The sequence below is a fragment of the Neofelis nebulosa genome, chromosome 10 (assembly GCF_028018385.1).
Source record: "Neofelis nebulosa isolate mNeoNeb1 chromosome 10, mNeoNeb1.pri, whole genome shotgun sequence".
NCBI classification, from domain to species: Eukaryota; Metazoa; Chordata; class Mammalia; order Carnivora; family Felidae; genus Neofelis; species Neofelis nebulosa.
The window spans coordinates 72722679-72741760 of record NC_080791.1 but is presented as its reverse complement, the minus strand read 5'-3'; the positions used below and the strand labels follow the sequence as shown (position 1 = coordinate 72741760).

General features: G+C 33.8%; 1 protein-coding gene across 9 annotated transcripts in view; it reads left to right on the top strand.

Moving 5' to 3' along the window:
- Window positions 1–19082, top strand: part of SOX6 (SRY-box transcription factor 6) — a 693774-nt gene that overhangs the window by 175898 nt on the left and 498794 nt on the right. For all 9 annotated transcript variants that reach the window (XM_058688340.1, XM_058688339.1, XM_058688348.1 and 6 more), the window contains one exon: window positions 16434–16505. The gene's annotated coding sequence lies outside the window, so the exon portion shown is untranslated. The remainder of the gene's footprint in view (window positions 1–16433; window positions 16506–19082) is intronic.

Here is a 19082-nt window from a genome sequence, read left to right as displayed (position 1 = left end):
CAACCCAGCATTTTAGACTTAGCATTGTTATTCTTAGTGACATTAGTTAGGATTATTTTTTTCAGCATCATTTTTTGAGGTTGTAACTTGGTTTAAAAAAAAGTTGGGTTTTCCTATGACCCAGCAGTAGCACTGCTAGGAATTTACCCAAGGGATACAGGAGTACTGATGCATAGGGGCACTTGTACCTCAATGTTTATAGCAGCACTCTCAACAATAGCTAAATTATGGAAAGAGCCTAAATGTCCATCAACTGATGAATGGATAAAGAAGTTGTGGTTTATATACACAATGGAGTACTACGTGGCAATGAGAAAGAATGAAATATGGCCCTTTGTAGCAATGTAGATGGAACTGGAGAGTGTGATGCTAAGTGAAATAAGCCATACAGAGAAAGACAGATACCATATGTTTTCACTCTTATGTGGATCCTGAGAATCTTAACAGGAGACCATGGGGGAGGGGAAGGAAAAAAAAAAAAAGGTTAGAGTGGGAGAGAGCCAAAGCATAAGAGACTCTTAAAAACTGAGAACAAACTGAGGGTTGATGGGGGGTGGGAAGGAGGGGAGAGTTGGTGATGGGTATTGGGGAGGGCACCTTTTGGGATGAGCAGTGGGTGTTGTATGGAAACCAATTTGACAATAAATTTCATATATTGAAAAAAAAAAGTTGGGTTTGAATCTTAATTAAATCTTCATCTATTTAAAAATTATTCAAATTTATTTTTATTTTTAAAAAATTTAAAAAAGCTTTTATTTAAATTCCAGTTAATTAACATACAGTGAAATGTTAGTTTTAGTTGTATGATATAGTGATTCAACACTTCCATACAACACCTGGTACTTATTACAAGTGCCCTCCTCAATCCCCATCACCTATTTAGCACATCCCCTTGCCCCTGGCCTCTCCTCTGGTAACCATAAGTTTGTTCTGTATCATTAAGAGTCTTCCCCCTCTCCTTTCTCATTTGTTTTACAGTTTCTTAAACTCTACACATAGGTGAAATGCTATGATATTTGTCTTTCTTTGACTGACTTATTTCGTTTAGCATAATATTGTCTAGCTCCATCCATGTTGTTGCAAATGGCCAGATTTCATTCTTTTTAATGGCTGAGTGCTATTTGATTGTGTATGTGTATCTATCCATCTATTTCTATCTATCCCTTATCTTCTTTATCCATTCATCAGTTGATGGACACTTGAGCTGTTTCCATAATTTGGCTGTTGTAGATAATGCTGCTATAAACATCAGGGTGCATGTATCCCTTTAAATTAGCATTTTTTTATTCTTTGGGTAAATACCTACTAGAGCAATTGCTAAAGTCCACAATACAAGAACAACAGGTGTTGGCAAAAATATGGAATAAAGGCAACCCTTGTGCACTGTTGGTGGGAATGCAAACTGGTGCAGCCACTCTGGAAAGCAGTATGGGGGTTCCTCAAAGAATTAAAAATAGAACTACCCTTTTAATTCTTTTTAAATAAAAAGCCTTTTTTCTTCTGATTCTACAAGAAATGAATGTCAATGCATGTAAAAAGTCCAGGGAAAAAAAAGAAAGAATAGAGAAAAAGAGAAAGTTTAATTTATAATATTTTTTTAATGTTTATTTATTTTTGAGAGAGAGAGAGAGAGAGTGAGTGGGTGAGGGGCAGAGACAGAGGGAGACACAGAATCTGGAGTAGGCTCCAGGCTCTGAGCTGTCAGCACAGAGCCTGACGTGGGGCTGAAACATATGCACCATGAGATCATGACCTGAGCTGAAGTCAGGCACTTAACCTAGTGAGTCACCCAGTTACCCCTAATTTATAATCTTAACACTCATGGATAACCTTTTGCTGCATATCTTTTCTTTTTCTAATTATGCATATATATGTATACATTTATATGTAGACCTCAACACTCATAAATTACATTTTGCAGTGTATATATTTTTTGTGTTCATATGCATACATACCCATATAATAATTTATATGTTTTTATATTAATGGAAAAAATACATATGCTTCCTAAGCCTTCACTGTCCACTCCTTCCCCCCAGTAACAATAGGCTGCAGATATCTTCCTTGTTGATCAATATGGATATATACCACAATTAAATGATTGCATTATACTCTATTTTGTGGTTGTACTCTACTTATTCTATTTTTTCTTTTAACGTTTTATTTGTTTTTGAGACAGAGAGAGACAGAGCATGAACAGGGGAGGGTCAGAGAGAGGGAGACACAGAATCGGAAACAGGCTCCAGGCTCTGAGCGGTCAGCACAGAGCCCAACGCGGGGCTCGAACTTACGAACCGCAAGATCATGACCTGAGCGGAAGTCGGCCGCTTAACCGACTGAGCCACCCAGGCGCCCCGTACTCTACTTATTCTAATATTTATGAACCTTTTGTTGTCTCCAGCTACTTGCTAGTATAAACAATATTTCAGTGAACATTTTTGTACATATGTCCTTGTGCAATAATTTACTTAGGATAAAATAGAAATAGAGTTTTTTAATCAAAAAACATGTACGTAAAAAATTTGGATGTATTAAAATTGGCAGTTTTTACTTTTTTCTTACACTTTTTCATATTTTTCAAGTTTTTTTCTAAAAGTGATACAGGGAATGCAGAATTGTCCAATTGCCCTCTAAAAATTTTGTGGTATGTTACATTCTCATCCATGAATAGGAGTGCCCAATTCCTCATGCTCATAAACATTAAATATTAACAATATTTTAAATTTTTGCTAAAAATGTTATCTTTTATTGAGGTATGTTTTGTATTATGTAGCATTTTAGAAATGTATTGTGATATTGAGTACATTTTTTAGCTTATTGCTTTTTCCATTTTCTCATTTGTAAATATTCCAGTTATTTTTATGGCCTATTTTTCTATTTTTTTCTTATTGATTTTTGAGTTTTAAGACTCACTTTTGTTATACCATACCAAAAATATACTTTTTTCAGTTTGTGGTTTGTGTTTTAACTTTGTTGATGGTCTTCTTTTTAATATAGAAGTTAAAAAATTTTAATGTAGTCAATTTATTAATCTTTTCCCCATTTTATTAATTTATTTTTGTTTTTTATTAAAAATTTTTTTTTTTAACATTTACTTATTATTGAGAGACATAGCGTGAACAGGGGTAGGGCAGAGAGAGAGGGAGACACAGAATCAGAAGCAGGCTCCAGGCTCTGAGCTGTCAGCACAGAGCCTGACCCTCTGTCAGAGCTCAAACTCACAAACCACAAGATCATGACCTGAGCCGAAGTCGGACGCTTAACTGACAGAGCCACCCAGGCGCCCCAATCTTTTCCCCGTTTTAATGTGATGCTTAGGTATTTCTTATCTAAAAAAGTATAATCTTTATATTATGTAAGTCATTTAGGTTTTTTAAAAGATTATTTATGTTTTTAGTTTTTACATTTAAATAATTCATATGGAATTTATGTTAGTGTAAAGTGGTAGGGATTTAATGCAGTTTTTTCCCCTAAATGTCTACCTCTCTTCATTGAATAGTTTATTATTTATTGAATAGTTTATTATTTCTCCACTGACTTGAAGTATCTTATATAATAGAGTCTTCTATAAACTGCCATTTGTTTTTAGATTTTCAGAAAAATTTATCTGCCTGTCATTCTGTGCCAGTAATGCATTATTTAATTATTGTACTTGTGTAATATTTACATTAATATTTTTAAACCTAAAATTTATTTAGATTATTTTATTCTTGGAAAGAGATTAAACTTCTATATTTAATTTTTGAAATCACCTCAAATATACATTGTTTATTTGATGTATAATATAGCATCCTTGGCCTTAGAATATTTCTTTTAGTTTTATAAGTTTTCATATTGTGTATGTGATATATATGATAAAAATTTTCATTTTTTAAGAAGAAGCATTTTGTCAAGTAAAATTGTTTTTAAAGTAAAAATGCTTTTAAAATTGTTTCTTTGTCAAGTAAAATTTTTCTGGGAAGCTACTCTGAGCTAGAAGATGTAAGGAGGCTTTGAATTATAGGCTGATGTGTGGACTTGGGGTAGGACCTGACCCAGAGAACTCTGGTGGTTGAAACACAGGAGTAGGGTCAGAGTACAGAAATGGTGGGATTTAGAATCTCTTAAAAGAAGCTCTTTTACCACAGGTTTTAAATGGGCTAGATTCTGAAATATTAAGGAATGTTATTTAAACGCAGTAAGGACAGGGTACTAGTTTTGAAATCAGAGATTGTGAATTTGAGTGCCAACCCTGCCAATTTACTACCTTTGTGAATATCTAATCCCATTGAATTTCATTTTTTTTTCATTTATAAAATGAGGATAGTAATCCCATCACAAAGTAAATAGGATTTAATGAGAAAATAAATAAATACATAAATAAATAAATAAATAAATAAATAAATAAATAAATATCAATGGTTGACCTATAGAATTTTCTTTATAATGCTTGATCTTTTTTTTTTTTTTTTAAATTTAGGTCTGGGATTTGAGTATTGGAGAGCTCTGTGAATTTCTTCCATCTCCTCACATTAAAAAAGGCAGTGGTTTTTGTCCCATTGCTAGCATGAGAGCATTAATGTAGGGAAATGAGAATTATGTAGTGTGTAGCAGGGTATTTTCCCTATGGATAGCTACAGAAACACACACACACACACACACACACACACACACACACACACACACACACAGAGTTCCATCAGTCTCATCGTAGACCTCAGAAAAAGAAAGGGAAATTAGGAAAAGTCCAGGACAAGAAGATATAGAAATTGGCAATTGATTGGAACTGGGGAAGATGGGGAAATGCTGGCACTGGAGAAATGTATTTAAGAATCCAGTGATTTAACCCATTTTCATTTTGCAAAGCGTCTTTTATCAAATGAGTTAAGTGAGAGAGCACTTATTGAAACTGATATATTATGAGAGAAGTGAATGCCAAGTATCCCATTCTACAGATGAAGTGACAGGTGATTATGTCCCTCACAGAATGAACATAAGCCCAGTGATTGGAAACTCTGACTTAAAATGAAAGCTCTGTCACTAATTTTTCATATGGTCCTACGTGAGTTATGTGTCTATTTCGTTGTCTTTAAACTTGGATGCATCTCATCCTGGTATCCCTGTTATTTTTCATATAGGAAGTGAGCTAATATCTGATAGATGCCAGGTGGACTGTACAGAGAAATCTTTAAGATATTATGAAGAATCTGCAGTAAAAGGATAAGGATCTTTCCACATGATTCTCTTCATTTGTTTCTGTGTTTTTGAGAGTGAGCAAAAGACTTATTAAGTCTGAGAAAAGACTAAACTATAGTGTATGATTGAGCTCCCCTTCAGTATGCAGTGTGTAGTTATTGAGTGTGATGATGAGGTAGCATTGCCAAGGACACAGCTCTTGCGTCACGAATCCTTGAGACATTCTTCTTTAAAATATGGGTGGTTATATTAGCTACTGGTCATTGGTGTAAGTTGTGACTTGGGCATATTTCAAGGAAAAAGCAAAAAGAGAAATACATTTATAGAAGACATTTCATTTAGCATGTTCATATCTAATCATTACTAAAACTTTGGAGGGTAAATGGTAGTATCTCCATTTTCTTATGCATACTATTTATTTATTTATTTATTTATTTATTTATTTATATTTTAAGGATTTTTAAAAAGACTTTATTTTTAAGTAATCTCTACATCCAAAGTGGGGCTTGAATTCACAACCCTGATATCAAGAGTCACATGCTATACTTGATTGATCCAACCAGGCACCTCTCTTATTCATATTCTTTATTTCAGAAAACGAGATTATATAGTTTTATAATCTGTTTTCTTCACCTGACACATTTCACACAGAACTAATTATTTGTCTGCTTTACTAGGCTATGAGCTTCTTGAAGTTATGAACTCTATTCATTTTTGTTTTTTTAGTGCTTAACATAGTGCATGGTGCAGAGCAAACATTTAGTAAGTGATGAATAACTGTGATTTATTCTAGGAATCAGGACTCTTAGATAATTGGCCCATAGTCACCAGATCTATTTTTCTCTTCTTTTAGCATCTCTCCCCTTTTCAATTTCTATCACGATCTGAGAAATGCTTATAAAGTGCTATACGCATGCTATGTAGCAAGTTCAGACCATGTTAACTCTGCATTCACATAAGTTGTTCTGGTCTGAATCCAGTTGATAATGCAGCTGTTATTTTTATAATCTTATTCTAAGTACATATTTGCACAACAGGCGGTGTCAACTCATCTAAGTAACTTGGTGTTATTTGCCTGATACTTTAAATGACAGAGCTCCATTATTGAAGTCATTATTTGTGGTTAAGAGGGAGTGGTACTGAGAATGGAAACAAGAAGAGTTTCTTAAGATGACTGTCAAAATGGACCCTTTTTAGATGTCTTCAAATTTATCTTGATTTAACTACCTAGAACAAGTGCAAAGAACAGTCCTTCCTCCTTTGTCTATCAGTTTACTCTATAGAAAATAGTGGGCTGATTAAAAAAAAACTATGGGCTTAGAAATTAGTACTTTTTGCAAGTTTTTATTAAGTGAATGCTTTTAAAATGTTCTGAGACTTTATTTTGTGAACAGAATGTGGGAGAGAAAACTCAGCAGGGATGGAATCCTTTCCTCTTTCTGGGTACGATAATGCACTGCAAATGTTGAGGCTATTCTAACTATAATATTTATCTTACAATGAATCCAAATTGTCAGTTGCTGGAGATCTGGAATTGTGCTTTATTATTCTGTATCCCTAGAGGTCCCAATTCATGGTATGCATCCTGTGGGCCCTCAGAAATGTTAATTAAATTGCTGGAGAATTGCTTGTGTCAGTCTCAGATTAAAAAAACGACATCCTGCAATAATTTAGACTTAATTTTTAAGTTAAATTCCTGTGTTTAGTTTCTAATCTTCCTTTCATTTAAAAAACACTTTATTTTTTAAAAATAGGAATTCCAAAATCATTGAGAATCTTTTCTGTAAGATAAAATATTTTATGGAGTTACAAGATTTTGATTTATGCACAAAAGTTTTTGTGAGCTTACCCACATTTACACAGTTGCCCTTTAACCCAACAGTTATTGAATTTTAGTGTGCATAGGAATTAACTGGGGGCTATGATCTAAGATAGATTCTTAGGCCATACTCTCAGAATTGCATAATCAACAGGTTTGGGTGGGACCCAACAGTCTTTTTTAAAAATTATTTTCTTTAAGTTCATTTATTCATTTTTGAAGAGAGAGAGAAGTGCACACATGCACATATGCAGGGGAGGGGCAGAGAGAGCGTGAGAATCCCAAGCAGGCTCCATGCTGTTAGCATGGAGCCACTCGTAGGGCTCAATCCCACGAACCATGAGCTCATGACCTGAGCCAAAACCAAGAGTCAAACACTTAACCGACTGAGCCACCTGGAAGCTCATAAAAATTAATTTTAATAAGCATCCCAGCAGTTCTGATATAGGGAGTCTGAGGATTATGTTTTGATAATCACTTTTTTCTCCAGTCCTACTCACACAAGGCTTTCTCTGAATTTTGTTACGAAATTGATACCATGTATGTCTGAAATCAGATAGGCTGCAAGAAAAAAAGGTGTATTAAAAAACACAATGATAGGAGTTATTTCCAAGAAGTATATTTTACAAAGAATAGCATGGATGTGAAAGAAGACATGAAAGAGAACAAGTTTATGGAGTGAAAAGTTACAAAACATATTCCAAATTTTTTGGCCCATAGCTCATTTTTTCTTTGATTCTGGTCAAGTGACCTTGCTGCCTTATGTTGTGTTTATGAATTTTTTTTATAGTCAAGATCTCAAAATATAAGAGTTTTTGGGATTAAGTTACACAATGATTTTGTAAATAGGTTTTGGAAGTTTGTGGTCTATATTTTGGTCTTGGTTCATAGCAATAAGCAATAAGCCTTTGTAAAGTGTAAGACGTGCTGTCTTCTTCTAAATAATCTCATTCATTTTTCATGTAGACACAATTTTTATACTGGCTTTCTTGTTCACAGATAGATATCTAGAATTGTTATTTCAGGAGAGCACTAAAATTTTGTCAGTTGTGAAAATGTGTCAATCTTATGATTGACTATTCTGGTGCACATGTTGGTAGAGGTGAACTGGTGGGCCTAAGAAATGCAACATTAATTTCTTCTCTTCTGATCCAGAAATACCTTAATTTCTCTTCTTCTGACCCAGAAATACCTTAACCTGACCATCTACAATGTGTTAAAGTAGGCTTAGGAAATGTTACATTAAAGTGTAAGTATGTACTTCCCAGTGGATGTGGATAAAATATAAAATTGTAAAATCTTAGAGTGGTAGGGACTTTGAGAGGAAACTGGCATAGTAGTTCTTAAGCACCATCTACCTCTAGACTGGCTTTGTTTTGGGAAGAAGAAAGAGCAACTGACTTGCAATCAGTATTTACCATATTACACTCAACTGCGCTATATACCTCTTTGTTGGCTTGAAAATATTAAACTAGATAGTTTCCTTAGCTTCAAAATGGAGTATCAGAATGATAAGCTGTTATCAAAATGTGGTCCACGGACACTTGGGAATCCCTGAGACCCTTTGAGAGGTCTGAAAAATATAAATTATTTTCATCATACTACCAAGGTGCTGTTTGTCTGTTCACTGTGTTGACGTTTACACTGAGGATGGAAAGCAATTTGGGGCAAAATTGCTGGTGCCTTAGCACAATCAAGGCACTGGCACCAAATTACATTACTAGTCATTGAATTTTTTTTTTTAATCATCACTACTCACACATGAAAAAGCTGGTTTTGCTTAAGAATGTTGTAGGTGAAGCAGGAGAAATGATAGATTTTATTAATTCTTGACCCTTGAGCATATTTTCTAATATTTTGTGATGAAATGGGAAGTATATGTTTCTTGAGGAAAATCATATGTGTGATTGAGTTGCAAGCTGAACTAACTACTTTTTTTCGTAGAACCTCATTTTTACTTGAAAGAATAACCAAAAGACACACAGTGGTTGTTTAGACATCTGCTTGGCAGACATAGTCTCAAAAATGAGCAAAGTGAATCAGCCAGCCATTTTAAGAAAAGCAACTGACACTGCTGTCAATAATAAAATTTGAACTTTCAAGAAAAAATTAATAGTTTGGAAAACTTGTATCCACCATCATGAACTTGATGACTTCCCAATACTTAGAAACTTTTCTGATAAGATTGGTGGTGATATTAACAAATGTGATTTTTAAAAAACTGAATAATGAAATATGTCAATGTTTTGAAAATCTACACAACTCAGCATACTGATACTTTCCCAAATGAACCAATGCATGATGATACAAAATCATGCAAAGGTAAAAGATGCATTTAAAGATCAGTGGGTTTTAAAAGTAAGAGAATACAAAAAGTTCATTGATATTCAGGCTTCAAATTTCATATTGCAATTAACCTTTGAGAAACTATTACTTGTCAAATTTTGATATCAAAGAAGAATAGCTCCAGTTGTCTGGAAAGGCTATTGAAACACTCTGCCTCTTTCCAACTTAATATCTGTGTGAAGTTGGATATTTTCACATGCTTCTACCAAATCAACATCTCACAATAGATTGAATGCAGTGGCACCTATGAGAATCTAGCTGTCTTTTATTAAAGAAATTTGCAAAAATGCAAAACAATGCCTGTCTTCTAATTTTTTTATTGTGGCAAATATATTTTAAAACTTATGCTTTTGTGTTACTATGCAATAGGCTCATCATTGAATGATTATTATTTATTTTAAATGAATAATCTTTTTTCTCAAATTTAGTTTCTAATATAACATTAATAAAAGTAACCATAGCCCTTTGGGATTTTCAATAATTTTTAGAAATGTAAAGGAGTCCTGGGGCGCCTGGGTGGCTTGGTTGAGAAACCGTCTTCGGCTCAGGTCAGGATCTTGCAGTTCGTGGGTTTGAGCCCTGCATCGGGCTTTGTGCTGACAGCTCGGAGCCTGGAGTCTGTTTCAGATTCTGTGTCTCCGTTTCTCTGTCCCTTCCCCGCTCATGCTCTGTCTCTCTTGTCTCTCAAAAATGAATAAATGTTAAAAAAAAAAATTAAAAAAAAAAAAAAGAAATGTAAAGGAGTCCTGAGACCAAAGTGTTTGAGAACCATTGGACTAGATGGTCTCTAAAGTTTATTTCAACTAATAATATTTAGAACATGCAACCATTCTGAGGCACCTGGGTGGCTCAGTTGGTTAAGCATCCGACTTCGGCTCGGGTCATGATCTCACAGTCTGTGAATTAGAGCCCTGCCTCGGTCGCTGTGCTGACAGCTCAGAGCCTGGAGCCTGTTTCAGATTCTGTGTCTCCCTCTCTCTCTGCCCCTCCCCTGCTCATGCTCTGTCTCTTTCTCAAAAATAAATAAAAACATTAAAAAAAAAACATGCAACCATCCTAATGTAGCATTACTCCTGTAAGAGATCTTAGACATTTTTCTCTGAATGCTTCTCAATGTCCCTTCTGAGTAGCCCTCAGTACTGAAATCATATTAAAGATGTAGGTTGAGCAGCATAGAGTACATGAATAGGCTATTAGAAGTAGGCTTTAATAATAATTATCTTTGGAGATTTTTAAAAATGTTTATTTATTTATTTTGAAAGAGAGAGGGAGCCCAATGATTAATTTTATGACTATTCTAAATTCTTGTTCTGTTATATTGCTTAAATTGTTTTTGATCAATTCATTAGCTATTGCTACTTCCTGGAGTTTCTTTTGAGGAGAATTCTTCTGTTATGCTAAGTGAAATAAGTCATACAGAGAAAGACAGATACCATATGTTTTCACTCTTATGTGGATCCTGAGAATCTTAACAGAAGGCCATGGGGGAGGGGAAGGAAAAAAAAAAGTTCAAGAGGGAGGGAGCCAAACCATAAGAGACTCTTAAAAACTGAGAACAATCTGAGGGTGATGGCGATGGGAGGGAGGGTAGGGTAGGTGATGGGTATTGAGGAGGGCACCTGTTGGGATGAGCACTGGGTGTTGTATGGAAACCATATTGACAATAAATTTCATTTAAAAAAAAAAAAGAAAAAAAAAGAGAGAGGGAAAGTGCAAGTGGGTGGAGGGGCAAAGAGGGAGGAGAGAAAAAATCCCAAGCAGGCCCTGCACTGTCAGCACAGAGCACCACTCGGGGCTTGATCCCATGAACCACAAGATCATGTCCTGAGCTGAGATCAAGAGCCAGACACTTAACAGACTGAGCCATCCAGCAGCTTCACCTTTGGAGATCTTTAAGGGAAAATTCCTATTTCTTTGAGGAAGTAGGTTCTTGTTTCAGGAAAGCAGAGTGTTGAACTAGGTAGCATCTTAAATTGTTGACATTTCAGAAACACTCTTACTTTTGCCTTAGAAGATGGAAATGTCAGTAACTAAACCCTCATTTTCCATTCACTACTGCGATGTTCTTGTTAGCATGTGTGCTAAAAAAAGTTGGGCATTAGCAAAAAAAAAATTGGGCATTAACTTGGTATCATTTCCTTTGAAAAATGAATTTCACATTTCACTTTTATAGTTAGTTCAAATTCTACATAATTTAGTATAATTGTTAAGAAGGAAAGCTAAGAATTATGGAGTTCAAGACACACCGTTTTTGCCTACTGATGCCATCTATAAAGAACAGAAGTGATGACAATAGTAAATAAGGTTTTATTATTTTTTTATTTTATTTTATTTTTTTCAACATTTTTTATTTATTTTTTTTTTGGGGGACAGAGAGAGACAGAGCATGAACGGGGGAGGGGCAGAGAGAGAGGGAGACACAGAATCGGAAACAGGCTCCAGGCTCCGAGCCATCGGCCCAGAGCCTGACGCGGGGCTCGAACTCACGGACCGCGAGATCGTGACCTGGCTGAAGTCGGACGCTTAACCGACTGCGCCACCCAGGCGCCCCAAGGTTTTATTTTTTAAAAATTGATACAGGTTGGGGGAAAGTTTCAGTTGTAATGCAAAATAAAATCTCTACAAAAATGTATTTGATTGAATTTGCATACAGGATATTTTTTAATGCCTCCCTAATTTTTATTTTGATGTATAAAAGACAAGACACTGATACCTTTTCAAGTCAGTTGAAAAAATAAATGCTTTAAAGGGAGTTGTTTTAACTCAGAGGTCAATGATTCAATAAATCAAACAAATTTTAATCCTTGACCTGAGTTTGAAACATGTGATACTATAATTTAATGTAAAGGTGAACAAAATTTTGTTACAAGTGTTTTTGGAAGCACTTTAGTACTTAAAAAATACCTTAGAATCATTGACTCTCAGGGTCAGAAGGTCATTTAATCCAACCACTCATTTGATACTTGAACCTTCTTGCTAAATCAAATAATGATAATAATAATAATAATAATAATAATAATAATAATGGATGGGGATAAAAAAAGAAATAGGTGTGGCTTAGAGACAGCTTTAAGCAAGATTAAAAAAAATCTAGTTTGAAAGCTTTTAAACTTTTAAAGTATAATTATACAGGGAGGTGGCAGTGTTTTTATTTGCTGTTTACTTTTGATCTCTTACCTATTTTTGGTAGAGTGGGACATGCTTTTGTGAAAATGTTTATGGTTTCTTCACTTGATGTCAAGAAAATTGTTTGAAGTTGCCTTGTAATTCAGTGGTTTTTCTTTTTGTAACCTAATTAGTGTTTGGCTTCGGTTGCCAAATTAAAAGCAAGTTAGTCTGGATTTGGGTGACTGCTTTTGAATGGATAAGTAATATACTGAATTTTAGAAATAGCTTTATTGTTTGGGGACAAATTAGACATGTTAAGTATAAAAAAAATCTAAATAACTCCAGCTTACACGGAAGTTAAAATAAGCTTATGCACTCAATGCTAATATTTTTGTTAAATTGTGCTTTACTTTCTGACACTTGTGTGCATACGTGTGCGTGTACCCATATTTACTTTTCTATAAATTGGTTATTATATGTGTATTTTTAAATTCAACAATACATTTTGCCATCATTTTTATGTCAATAAATATACATTTATATCATTATTTTTAATGAGTATAGAGTAGTGTTATATGTACGTATCATAATTTGCTTATCCAGTTAGTAGGTTATTTCCAATTTGGGGTTGTTATAAAAATTCTGTAATGAACATAAATATTACATATATATTTCTTTTAACATTTTTGTGATTAGTTCTTTAGGATAATTTTTAGAAGGAGTGTTGCAAATTCAAAGGATATCAACATTAAAAAATTTAACACTTACTCTCAAATTACTATTCAGAAAAGTATCCAGTTTATAATCTAATCAATGGTATATGAAAGTATTTTTTTCCCCACACACTCACCAATACTAGTTTTTGACCAGTTTATAAATTATTTTGCCAATATTTTAGGTGAAAACATTTTATTTATATTTCTTTGATTATTAGGCAGATTATAGATATTTTTGTGTTACTGAACATTTGTATTTCTTCATTTATACACTTACTTTTTATATTCTTTTGTTTTTTATATTGAAGTGCTTGTAACAATTCACTTTTTATTTAATAAATTAAGGATGTCCAAAAGATTTGACAACCAGAGAATATGAACAATGTCACCATCATGGCCAGATATAATAGTCTGTGGCCCAGGTTGGATTATTGATTCTTTGAAGGATCCTTGAGGGGAAAGGCCATCGCCTTTAAAAAAAAAAATGTTATTGGGGCACCTGGGTGGCTCAGTCAGTTGATCATCTGACTGTTGGTTTTGGCTCAGGTTATGATCCCAGGGTCATGGGATGGAGCCCTGCATTGTACTCCATGCAGGGCATGGGGCCTTCTTAAGATTCTTTCTGTCTCTCGTCCTGCTCCCCTCTCCCACTCACTCTCTTTCCAAAATATAATAAAAAAAATGCTGTTTTTATTAATTGAGCTATAATTTACATGTAACATATTAGTTTTGGGTTTACAACATAATGATTTTACTTATTTAAAAAAAATTTTGTGTTCATACTGTCTGGTACAATCTCTCACCCATGGTCATTATTTGCTGAGTGAATGAATGAACAGACGGAGGAATGGGACAATCCATGGTGATTGGTGTTCTGAGGATTCATTTTCCTAAACAGATTGTGATTTTCCAGAAAAGATGGTGATTTGCTCTGGCATTTCCTTCTCTAACTTTTTAGTTTTATGCTGCCCTCAAGACCAAAGTAGCCACTTTTATTTTGGAAATGACCTAAACTTTTCTAGTTCTTAAAGAAGTAGCTTACTTTAAATTATTTTTTGTGAGTTAATTCTTAACTCTTTGCCCTTCATAAAATGTTACCTGTTTATTCCTAAATTGTTTGCAGGAAGAAGTATGCATTTAAATCCTCTTTTTTATAACAATTAACTATGTGACTTTAGAAGCTCATGCTTTTTAAATTGTTTGCTCCAAAATCCACCAATAGTGTAAATCAGCTGATAATGTGAGTCAGAGTTGCTTTTAACATATGTAGTAAGATTGCATTGATATGACAAATGAGATTTATTGACTTCATATTGATGTATATTAGAATATTATTTGCCCTAAATGTCTAGAATCTGATTTGTTCCAATTTTAAATATTTCCAGAGTTAGAGATCTTAACTCCAGAAGAGTCCAATGATTGAGAAAATGAGATACTTGTTAGCTGCAATATTTTTTTGGATGCATTTTATTTTATCCCCCATTATTTAAATGCAAATGAAAGAGATAGGTTATATTGTGTATCTTATGTAATTCTAACTCATACTTTTAAAGGAATGGTTGCCAGAAAGACAAGGTGTGATTATTTTTATAATATACAAGTATTGGATTCTTCCAGATTTTATGCTTTTGGGTATACAGCATTTTGCTATAGATTTATTTTGTGGGTAACTTCAAATTATAATTTACGACTCAGGGCAGGATAAAATGTAAGAATAGCTTATATCAGAACAAGTATTCTTTGCTGGCTTTGAATTGTACACAGAACGTGTCAACATGGTGTTATATAGTGTACCAGATAAAATTGCTCTCCTGAATCTGAAAACATTAGAAAGCTGTGAGGAAGAAATGGGTGTTACACCAAAAGCAAATTCAGAGCTACCTTCCCTGGCCAGACTCTCCTGTACTTCTTACACCCATGGAAGTAGGCATCATAGAATTGTTGGAAACCTGTGAAACCGGAGTGAAGAAGGCCTGAGGAACCATTCTTTACACAGAGAAGGAGGTCTAGAGAAGAAACCTAATAGTGTATTAGCCATCAATACTTAAACCTGTCCAAATGCCCAGGACTTTTATTATTTATCAATCCTGACTGGAAAATAGAATAATTTATCTGGGTCACTTAGGCAAAAACATATTATAGGAGCTGGGGTCAGGGCTGAGTTAGATATTTATTTCATATCTCATATTCATATGCCTAATTCATTTTAACCATTTGTGCTATAAATATAACGTTGAAAGTGATGTTTCCTACAAAAGATGTTGATCGAGATTCATTTTTTTTTTCCAGAATGAATCTATTTAAATCTAGTTAGCTAACTAACTGGTTAGTTAACTAACCTATATGTTTACTAGCTATGTTTAAAAAGTGTGTATTGAATCAAACCAATCTCTAAGTCTAGGAAAGTTTCTGACCTAAATTAGGAACTCAAGTTCCATTATTATTTTAAGTTGAACACTACTCATAGCCATCCTCGCATTTTGGAAAGAATATGGCCCTTGTAACAAAGTTTCTTTGTTTTCATGGAACTAAAAATGTGCTGTATTTTGACCAAACAATAAAAATAAACTACCAAACTACCTTCTAATGCATGGGGGTTCTGGAGAGAGGAAACCATAGATATTTAGAGGCATAAAGTGACTCATTGTGCTAGTTAAAACTTTTTACAAGGCTAGCTCTGTGTGTTTGAGTTGCATCTGTTACTTCTTCAGCCAGAACTAAAGTGTGTGCAAGCAAAAGAATTTTGGATTGAATTTTGCCTTATGCAGAATGCATTGCGTATAGCCTAAACGTCTAAATGGGTTCCATACCTTAGGCAGAACAAGAAATGCATCTTTTCATTTTTATTCTACCTATAAGATATTCCTGTTGGACACATCCAAGATATTTTCTGTGAAGTGCATTAATTTTAACTTGTAGACATAAATTAAACATGTTTTTCAAATGTAACTACTTGTAAGCTTCTATTCCCTTAAAAATTGTTTTTCTCCCTTTTGTTTTTATTTACTGATACTTTAAACACCTACTTTAGTACTGCTTTTTTTTTTTTAAGCCATAATGGATAGAGATGTTGTATTCCTAGAGATAGAACAATGAAATAATTATTTCTTTTGATATTATCATCTTGAAAAAGTTGTTAGAATAGATGGGGACAACTGCCTGAGTTAAAAATAGTATAAATTTTAGACAGAATGTATATACTCCTTTAATAAAACATTTAATGCGGTTTACTTATATTATTAAATTTCATTTTCTGTCTAAACTTTCAGGTCACTTTCATGAATTCAAAGGCAATTTACCAGTGATTTCTGGGTGCTGGGGCTGATTTTTTGTCCGTATTTGTAAGTATTGGTTTATTTATTACTTTTCTCATTGTATAATGAAAAAGTTAGCAGTTTGTAAACAAGATCTTAATTTCTTTTGTGTGTGAATTTTTATTATTTTCTCTGTTACTTTAAGTGTTATTAATTTTTTGTAAAAGTTTTCTTAAGAGGACTCTGGAAAAAATACCAGCTGGTGAAAAAAGCCTCAGTTTATGATTTCCAGTAAAATAACACAATGGTTGGGCCTGTTATAGTAAGCTGAAAGAATAAATATCTTACTTTTTGAAGATGGGGCTCAATAATAGGAATGAATTACCTTAAAGGAGCTAGTCTATATACATATGAATAATTTGCTCTGATAACTTCCCTCAGTCTTCTGGTTGTATGGACTTGAAAAGTATTATGAGCCTATGCACATGGAAAAGATGTGAGATGATACAGAATTCAAAGAGCTGTCAGTACATGAGGAGATTATGTACTAAGGAACCAAAGGCTTATTTAGTAAATGTATAATGTGTATCCAAAATGGGGGCATTCCTGCCTTCTTCACCATCCCTAAAACACGAGTAAATTTTAAGTGGTATTTGAGAATACAAAGACATCTTTTTCTCAGGAAAGAAGATAAATTTCAAGAAAAAAAATGGAATGAACTTGAATGAATCAATTAAAGTACTTTAAATTTATATATTTTTATTAGTATAGAAGTAGTTTAGAGTATGAGGCAGGTATTAAAAAAGTCTGTGTGCATATAAGACCATACTTAAGTAACTTGAGTTTAAAATATGTTTATATGTGTTTATTGTTGGTAAGGAGCTCTTATACATTTGATAACAATAAAGACATAGGAAACTTGTTCCCTTTTAGTGTACTCCTACAAAGGAGTTTTAAAGAATGTGCTTCTAGGAAAAGTATTTAAAAAAATAAATTATAAATTGGAGTTTAAGTAATTCAGTATTTAAGCAGAACATAGGGAAAATTTATTTAAAACCAACTTTATCTTTCTTTTAGTAGTAGCACTGATTGGGACAAGCATTATGAATCAGCTTAAAAAAATAGATGTGAATGTTGAATATAGTTTAATACATTTTTATATATTTTTAATGCCTTCTGAATGAATAGATTATTTTTGTGGAACTATCAATTCACATTTTATTATTTGAAGACAATTCTTATGTAAAACACAAAATATTAAACGGCATGGCTCATTTGGATTAAATATAAGCTTTTAATTTGTGCAAGGTATCATAGTGAGGATTAGGAGGCGAAAAAGATGGAGAAAGAAATGTAAAGTACCTTTGAAGTGCTCTCATGAAAAAGGATAATTCTGAGGAGTTGAGTTTATCCTATTAGAAATCTGAAAGGAAACAATTTTGAGTTGTTCAAATCTTATCTTAGTTGCTTTGTCCTTTCTTTTAACTCCTTTCTCTCTTCTTTTGTATCATTCAGTCATTTTCTTTTTTTTAAATGTTTATTCGTTTTTGAGAGAGAGAGAAAGAGAGAGAGAGAGAGAGAGAGAATAGGGGAGGGACAGAGAGAGAGGGGGACAGAGGATCCGAAGCTGGCTCTGCATTAAGTGTAGTGAACCTGATATGGGGCTTGAACTCATGAACCTTGAGATCCTGACCTGAGCTGAAGTCCAGTGGTCAACCAGCTGAACCACCCATGTTCCCCTAAATCATTTCTTTCAGTAAGTTTTTAGGATGACTACATTTTTAAAATGACAAATAGGAGATAAATACTGGCATTTCAACCAAGATGGCATTCATTAAAATATTAAAATTAAAATATTTACATTTCTCATTACCTAAAGTCTCTCTTTTCTTATTTCTTTACTCCTCTTCTGTGTCCCCCCTCCACCAGATGTACTTAGGCTAGCTTTGAATGGAGGTGATCCAACTAGCTGAGATTTTTCTAGTGATCTAACAAAGAGAGAGACTAAAAATAGAAGGGATACTGTGGCTGTAGTTTTCATATGGTTATTTCTGGAGTTCAACTTAAAAAAAATCTTTTAGCCAGTTTTTATCTGATCTCTTAGGCAGAAGCCATGCTAATCATACAGGCCCAAAGTAATTGTTTTTCAACCCTGAGAATTTCCATATGTTAGTTTAGGGCATGGACTTTGTTGTTCCTTTGTTCAGTGGTCTTAAGCTTTGTTAAGGCCATCTCCTAAACTGGAAATTTCTTATTAAGGGAATGTAGCAGGATACTGCTGAGATAAGTCAGATAAAATTAACATGGCATCCAGAATGCTTAAGTTCCTATTCCTTTCAATTACTGCAGAAATTGTCCACCACTTACACTGAATGATGAGGCAGCTAAAACAATAGAAATATTTATCTAGTTTGGTTTAAGAACAAGCAAATGGGATATGTGACAATGGCTTCTTTTAGGAACTTTAATTTCCATACTGGAACTGCTTATTTGCTACATGATCTAAGGAAGAAAGTTATACCTATGGCCATGGGAAGGTTTCTTAGTAAGGCATGTAGAAGCCAGTCTGTGAGATAAGGAAGGTGGGATATTGTTTTGCACATCCATAATGAATGGGCCACACCAAGGGTGTGTGAGAATCAACTGGAATCTTACCTACTCACA